Here is a 7,426-nt window from a genome sequence, read left to right as displayed (position 1 = left end):
CTGCTTAACCCATTCATTCTTTAGTAGGATGTTCTTTTACCTCCATGTATTTGTGGTCCTTCTAAATTTTATCTTGTGGTTGACTTCAGGTTTCATAGCACTGTAGTCTGAAAATATGTACAGTGTGATCTCAGTCTTCTTGTGCTTGTTGAGACCTGATTTGTGATCCAATATGTGATCTCTTCTGGAGAATGTTCCATGTGCACTCAAAAAGAATATGTATTCTGCTGCTTTAGGATGAAATGCTCTGAATATGTCCCTTAAGTCCATCTGGTCCTGTGTGTCATTCAGTCGTTATTTCCTTGTTGATCTCCTTAAGATGATCTGTCCATTGGTGTGAGTGAGGTGTCAAAGGCCCCTCCTACTATCATATTATTATCAATGAGTTTCTTTAAGATTGTTACTAATTGATTTATGTATTTGGCTGCTCCCAAGTTGGAGGTATAAATATTTGTTAACTGTTAGAGCTTGTTGGATAGACCCCTTTATTATAATACAGTACTCTTCTTCATCTCTTATTACAGTATTTTGTTTAAAATCTAGTTTTTCTGATGTAAGTATGGCTATTCCAGCTTTCTTTTGATGTCCACTAGCATGATTCATTAGCATGATGTCCATTAACCTGTTCCTCCACCCCCTCACTTTCAGTCTGGAGTTGTCATTTGGTCTATAATGAGTCTCTTGTAAGCAGCATCTTGATTGGTTTTGGTTTTTTTTCTTTTTTAATCCATTCTGAAGCTGTGTGTATTTTGATTAGAGCATTGAGCCTATTTACATTCAGAGTAATTATTGATAGATATGAATTTAGTGCTATTGTATTACTTGTAAAATTGCTGTTCCTGTAGATTGTCTCTGTTTCTTTTAAAAATGGTTAAAAAAAGTTCCTGTCACTTTTGGTATCTATTTCCTGCTCTAAGAATCCCTTTTAGTATTACTTGCAGAGCTGGTTTAGTGTTCATGAACTCCTTTAGTTTTTGCTTATCTTGAAAACTCTTTATCTTTCCCTCCATTCTTAATGACAGCTTTGCTGCTTGGCTGTGTTATTTTTCCCATTCAGCGTGTTGAATATATCATGCTGCTTATTTCTGGCTTGCTACGTTTTTGTGGACAGGTCTGCCGCTAACCTTATGTGTCCACCCTTGTAGGTTAAGGACCTTTTGCCCCTAGCTACTTTCAGAATTCTCACTTTTTTTGTTTTGTGAACTTCACTCTAATATATCTTGGTGTTGACCTGTTCTTTTTGGGTTTTGAGGGGAGTTCTCTGTGACTCTTGGACATAAATGCCTGTTTCCTTCCCCAGATTAGGGAAATTGTCAGCTATAATTTGTTCAAATAAACTTTCTGCCCCATTTTCACACTTTTATTCTTCTGAGACTCCTGTGATACAGATAATATTGCACATTGTTGAATCACTAAATTCCCTAAGTTTGTATTCATGATGTTTTCTTTCCCTCTTCTTTTCAGCTTCATTATTTTCCATAATTTTAACTCTCTATCACCTATTTGATTCTCTGCTTCTTCCATCCTCATTGTGATTACATCCACTTGGTTCTGCATCTCAGTTATAGCATTTTTATTTCAGCATGACTAGTTTTATCTCTGCAGTGAGGATTTTTCTGGTGTCTTCTATGCTGCTTTCAAGCGCAGCTAGTATTCTTATGACTATCATTCTAAATTCTTGTTCAGATATATTGCTTATATCTGTTTTGATAAATCCCTGGCTGTGATTTCTTCTGCTATTTCTTTTAGGGAGAATCTCTCTGTCTTGTAATTATGTCTAGGTTTCTGTCTTTTGAAAGAATGTTATGTTTCCTGCTCCTGAGAGTAATACTATATTAAGAAGGGGTCACACACTGTCCAGGGTCTTGCACTTCAGGAAGTGTTTCTGTTGTATGCTGTGTGCACTCTGATGTTGTGTTTTGGCTGCCCTTTTCCACAGGTCAGTTTGCTCAGAGTTCCTCCTTGCTTGCAGTGGGATGTGGTTGAACCTTTCACTAGGTGTGCTTTGATTTGTTTGTTAAGATAAGCCTAATTAAAAAAAAAAAAACTAAAAAAAAAAAATAAGGACTGATCTAAGAAAAGAGAAAAGGAAAAGGAAGAAAAAACAGACAGACAAACAACTATAACCCTGATTCCAAATAATAAGAAAGAAGGAAGGAAAAAGGGGGGAAACAAAAAAAGGCTGATTCTACAAAGGAAAAAAAAGAAACAAACCAACAAATGAACAAAAAACTGTAAGCCTAATGCTAAAGGAAGAAGAAAATAAAGAATAAAGAAATAAAAGAATTCTTTTTTTTTTTAAAGATTTTATTTTATTTATTTGACAGAGAGAGATCACAAGTAGGCAGAGAGGCAGAGAGAAGGAAGCAGGCTCCCTGCTGAGCACAGAGCCCGATGCGGGACTCGATCCCAGGACCCTGAGATCATGACCCGAGCCGAAGGCAGCAGCTTAACCCACTGAGCCACCCAGGTGCCCCAGAAATAAAAGAATTCTTAAGAAAAGAAAACCTGGTCCTATTTCCACGAGAACTGAAGCTGATGCTTTAGAGCACTCTGTGATTAGTAGACCTGGTACATGTGGGGCAGCCTATGTTGTTCTGAGGGAGAGGCCCCCTGTGCTGGTTCACAGTCAGACCTGCCTTAGGAAACATGCCCCTGCTGGGTACACAAGGGCAGGGTTTGGTGTAAGGGGCTCCAGCCTCCCCTGGAGGTTCTGTTTCTCTCTTAAGTCCAACCATGGTGGTGGGGGGAAGGGAATGTGTGGAAGATCATATCACCCCACCCTCTCAACCTGGGGGAAAACTCACAGCTGCTACTGTTTAGGAGGTCCTGATAAAAAAGTGAACAACTTCTTCTCCTGTATTCCAGGCTTTCATCATATCACTGCACCTCAACTTCCCTGTGCCTGGCCATCAGCACACCCTATGCCACAGTTATGTGTTTTATCTTTGTCCCATGGCTGGTATTGAAAACTCCAAATCTTAAAGGACCCAGCAAGGTGTGGCCCTGCTTCTCTCCCTAGGAGGAGAGGCTTGCAGCTTGCCCAGCACCATTCTGTCCCATAAAAGCAGTCACACAGAGTGGAGTCTGTTGTGCCCCACAGTGGAAAGCTGTGACCAGCATATCTGCCCTCTACACATGCTTCTGTCCTCTGCTGCTAAACAGCCACTCAGTGGCTCCTAGGGGGCCTTTTGTCCTCAGAAAAGCAAAATCCCTCTTCCACATGATTGTGGAATGATTTCTCTCAGTGCCATTCAGGGGATCCCCTCACCCCAGCATATTGTGGGAACCCTATATGCTGTTCTTTCTCCTGCCCTCTCCCTCTCTCCCTGGCTTTTAAAAAAATGGCCCCCTCCCTTTCCCAGCACCACAGCTTTTCTCTCCCCTAGTTCATAGCTCCAAACCTCACATCTGCCACTTTCTCTCCCTCCAGTTATGCAGATTATTTTCTTAATCCTCAAATCTATTTCCTAGTTGTTCAAAATGATTTGATGTTGAGCTACTCTGTTTGAGGGATAAAGCAAACCCAGGGTCCCCCTGCTGCTCTTCCAACTTTATCTTTCTTCTCAGTGACCTCTTCTAATTGAGCATATTTAAAAGTACACATAATCATTTTCTGCATACTTTTTCCCCACTCTGTACCGATGTTGATGCTACTGTTAATTCACTTGTTCAATCATTAATTAAACATATATTGAATGCCTACTATGTTCTAGGCCCTGAGGGTACAGTAGTGAAGTAGACAAATTAACAAATATTTACCCCTCAGGGAACATATCTGTAGTGGAAAAGACAAAGCAAATAAATATGTTGTGTGTCTGATATAAATTTTGTGGGGAAAAATAGAGGAGGGAAGAGAACTAAGGAGAGCCAAGATGTGGATAGGGTTATAATTCTAAGTGGGATGCTTACGGAAGTCATCACTGTAAAGTTACCATTTGAGCAAAGACCTGAGGAGGGAGCAAGCCATGGGGACATTTGGGGAGTATTTTTCCAGGATGAAGGAACAGCAGTTGCACATTGTGAAGCAAGAGTATGTCTGGCATTTTGGGAAAACTGAGGTAGGAGCAATAGGAGAGAAGTCAGAGAGAGCGTTTATAGGCAACCATGGTTGTGTTGTCCTATTTTCTTAAAAATTGGTAACTATCCTTCACTACTTAATCTTTTTCCTTTTTTTCTTCCCTCTTTAACTCTGGTAAGTCACCAAGTTTTAACCCTCTTCAGTTCAGACCTTTATCATTGGTCACCCAATTGATCTACTGCTAGCTGCACACTTCATATTCAGCACCCATTCAAGAGCTATTTTTCAAACATAAACAGTTGTGCATTTTTAAACATACAAATGTATTCACCATATTTTTTATTGAAAATTGGTCTTTTTATCAAGGGGATCCAGACTAGTTTATCATCCTCCACATGTTGGCCTTTATTCTGAGCTAGCATTTCGAAGACTGAAACTTCTGTCAGTCTGTTCCACGTCCACACCAAAAAATTCTGTACCCAGAGGACTTGTTAATGAAGTAGTATTACATTGTTGCCTAGAAACTTTGTATGGATTGATGAAGAACTTTTCTCATATTATTTATATGTAGTTTTGGGGAAAGATGAAAAACAATAAAAACGGTGGAAGGGTAAAAGACTTTCAATTAGAGTGCTGGGTAATTTTCAAAAAGATTCATGTTCACTTCCCCACTTTCATAATTTGCTTGATTTTAGAAGGTATGACTTTTAGAAAATAGGTCTATCTTTGAGATTGATGGTTGCTGTAAATTTTTAAAATTGTAGTAATTCAGATGTATTTCATGTTAATGAAATCGGTAAGAATAGTCTAAGGCAGCATTCTTAATATATACCTATATACAAACATCTTTTCTTAACTGTTCTTAGTAAAAAAATGAATTAAAAGTAGAGATGTACAGATTTGAAATATGTTCATGTTGGGATGTGGTGCAATGCTTATAATATTTCCTACAAATATTATTTATGTGAAAATGTGTTGTGGAGCTCAAATGAAAAGCTCTGCAAATTGGAAAAGTTAATATTTCAAAATTATTTGCGTTAAGGACATCTGAGAGGAAATGATGAGACCTGGATCCTAGCCTTTTTATCACTGACTATGACCTCTGGCAAGTCAACCTTTTAGCTCTGTTTTCTCTTCTTAAAAATGAAGGCAAGGTCTAGGAGAGTACTGTTTCCTTCCAGCTGTAAATTTCTGTTATTGTTACTAAATCTTGATATGAGAAATTAGTCATGCTATACATAAAACTGTTTTACTCAAGAATTATTAACAACATGAAATTTAATATTATAAATTGGTCTTTTAAAAAATAAAAATTTGGGGGTTTTTCCTAAATATTTGCTGCTTTAGACATTATATTTCTTTACCAGACTTACTCTTTCTGAGAAAAAAAATATTCAAATATTCTTCTTCTTCTTTTTTTTTTTTTTTGAAAATATTCTTCTTAGGTAAATCTCTTACTCTTCATATTTCCTGTTGCCTCTCCCTCTGCCTACCTCCCACCCACCGCAAGCACCTTTCCCACGCATACACACTGAAAGTAATCCTGACAACCACACAACCCACAGAGTAATAGCAGAGGTACCCTGACAAATTCCAGGCACTACTCTCTGCAGTAGAAATAGACCAATACTTGGCGACTGTGTTGTGAAAATAGAATTCAGAGGAAGTAAGTACATGCATAATTATCTCAAATAGTATGATTTATAGCCTTGCACAGTTTAGGGAAGAAATGGCATTTCTTCACTTACACACACACACATTTTACACCTTTTTTCTCTATTCTCTGTGTATATTTTTATCCCCAGGGGTACAGGTCTGTGAATCACCAGACCTGTACCCCTGGGGATAAAAATATATGTTTATAAAAAATAAAAAATTAAAAAAAAAATAATGAACAAATTAGTTTCACATCTACAAATATTAGTTTTGGGTACAGATACATAGTTTACATACACTTAGCTTTTTCACCATGTTTAGCTTTCAGAAGATTATCACTCTTGAATAAACCCACTTTAGTGGGCAGTAAGTGACCAAAAGAGCCCTTAGGCACTTAGCCCATAGGGCTCAGGGCTCAAGTCTTAGCCCTCTAGTCTGTTTTAGCAGGCCAGTGACTGCAAGTGCTAATCCAGTTTACAGAGTCAAGATCCAGAAACAATAATCCATCAGACTTGCATTTCATTAACCAAAGGAGTTTTGGAATTATGGTGAAGCCAGGACCTGGACCTGAGCTCCTCTACTTGGCACCTATCACCTGACCTTGAGAAACATAATTGCTGTGGCACACTCCAAAGAAAAGACCTTGAGAGTCAAGTCAGACAAATACTGAGAGGAACCAGAAAAGCTTTAAAGATGAGAAAGAATTAAATCAGAAAAATTATACTTAGGTTGGAGAAACATTTCTTGGAAAAAGTGCTTGTGGATTCTCCAAATGACTTTAATCCATAGTTCATTTATTTTATAGCATGTACCTTCAAGTTGCAATAGGAATGTACCCATTTACTAGTAAATAGTTTGATTATTTGAGATGATGTTTCACATCTCTTGTTCTGGTGGGTGTTTATTCTTGCTGTGGTTTGGTACATTATAGGGATCATGAGGATACTTTCATTTTTTTCTTTAATTTCTGGCTTATTAATTCTCTCATCAAAAATCTGCACAATCACCACAGATAAAGTCACTGCCAAGTGTTTCTCCTTCAGTTGTTGAATCTCCAGTTCACTTTTTGCCAGCACCAACATTGGCTTTGTAGTCCCCCTGACTTTCTTCATTCTGTTCTTGCCTTACTTTCACTGTTTTCGTGAGGTCTTTTTCTACTCATACATCCTCTGTCTTGCAACTCAATTTTTGGGTTCATTTTTCTTTGCATTATCCAAGTAATCCTAAGTCATACCAAAGTCAGTTGTCTTGGCACCACTGAAATGGGTTTTGAATCCAAATACAAAGATGACATCTCTTGTGGTCTTATACATTTTGGCTAGTTTTTCCCAAACTTTTGTCTCCTGTACTGCTGCCTTTCTGGAGTTAAGAACATCAATGACCATTTGTTTCCACTGAGATAATCTGATGGTGTGAACTTCCTGGTCCAGATAGTTATTGTGTCATTCATGATAGTTAACCAATCTTCAAGAGCCAAGGAGGAAACAAAGATTATTTCTTAAAAGAATTAAATCATGGGCTGATATTATTCCTTGAGCTTGTTTCCTAGTGTCTCAGTACCCAGCCTCCTGTTTTGTTAACATTTTGAGTTGAGAAGTTATACACTATCTTATCATTTGTAATACTTAAATACTGTTAGCATACTTTGTGCTTCCAGGTAAAACTGGTTTGCCAAAATTTTACCAACATTCAGGGCTAAACTTACTTTGTCAGAATGATTCTTGGGGCTCCTGGGTGGCTCAGTTGGTT

At 38.0% G+C, this 7,426-nt stretch overlaps 1 long non-coding RNA gene across 4 annotated transcripts in view; it reads left to right on the top strand.

The window, feature by feature from the left end:
* LOC132013904 (uncharacterized) overlaps positions 1–7,426 on the top strand; it is a 218,733-nt gene that overhangs the window by 160,627 nt on the left and 50,680 nt on the right. The window lies entirely within an intron of this gene.

The sequence above is a fragment of the Mustela nigripes genome, chromosome 3, assembly GCF_022355385.1.
Source record: "Mustela nigripes isolate SB6536 chromosome 3, MUSNIG.SB6536, whole genome shotgun sequence".
NCBI classification, from domain to species: Eukaryota; Metazoa; Chordata; class Mammalia; order Carnivora; family Mustelidae; genus Mustela; species Mustela nigripes.
Note: the sequence above shows the minus strand (reverse complement) of the source record. Positions and strands in the feature narration are given on the sequence as shown.